The sequence below is a fragment of the Tupaia chinensis genome, unplaced genomic scaffold (assembly GCF_000334495.1).
Source record: "Tupaia chinensis unplaced genomic scaffold, TupChi_1.0 Scaffold000294_2, whole genome shotgun sequence".
NCBI classification, from domain to species: domain Eukaryota; kingdom Metazoa; phylum Chordata; class Mammalia; order Scandentia; family Tupaiidae; genus Tupaia; species Tupaia belangeri.
In genome coordinates this window covers 1,219,870-1,220,760 of record NW_006159780.1, presented here as the reverse complement: position 1 = coordinate 1,220,760, position 891 = coordinate 1,219,870, and positions in this window count along the sequence as shown.

The following is an 891-nucleotide window of genomic DNA, read 5'->3' as shown; positions in this document are numbered from 1 at the left end:
TGCAGTGTGACCATTGCCTCATTGGGGTATATTTTCTTTTTCTTTCTCTGGTGAGTGCACATGCCTCTGGCAATTAAAAAAAAAGAAGTATGTTAACTGCATTTAAAATTTATTCTGAGGCATAGCAGAAGCATTTGACTAAAGCTATCAATGAGCCCAGCAGATTATACTTACTGAGTTCACACTTCATGAAGGACACATGAGGGTCAGTGGCACTGAGGAGAGTCATAGCCATGAGGTGATTTGAATGGACTTTGGTACAGTTGAGAGTTGACCTGCAGGCTGTGGGCAGGCTCCCCTCTTATAGTGTAGCCATGAGGCAGAGGACAAAAGACTCAGAACAGGACTGGAGCTCAGAAATCCAAAGCCTTATCTTGGTTCCATGTTCCACATTTTCTGCTATGTTGGGGCCCTCGAAGCTGGAGTCACAGAGGCTTCCAGTGGTGATGGCAAGGTCAGACCTGTCTGTGTTAATTGCACTGGCATGAGGGCAGGTTCTCAACCTTGCTTCATAAACAAAGGGTTAAGTCCTGTTGTGGGGGCTCACTCTGCATCACAGAGGTCAGCTACAACCCTGGCTCCATTCACTTGAGGTCAGGAGCACTTTCCCCATGGTGATGAACAGTGATGTCTCCCATTATTGCCAGATGTCCCCTGGGTGCAGAATCCCTGCCTGTGACAAATGTGTGGGGACTTTGTAGTCCCCTCTGGCCTCCTGCTACAGCACATGTACCCACGGCTGCTGCCATCTTCAGCTGGTCCTCAATGCTGGGGGCCGTGTAACTTGTCTTTCTTTACTTGAGCTGTTTCTTCTATAGCAATTGTCTTTCTTTCTAGTCTGTTTGCAAAACTCGTTCTAGTCCTACAACCTTGGGACTCTCAGGATTGACT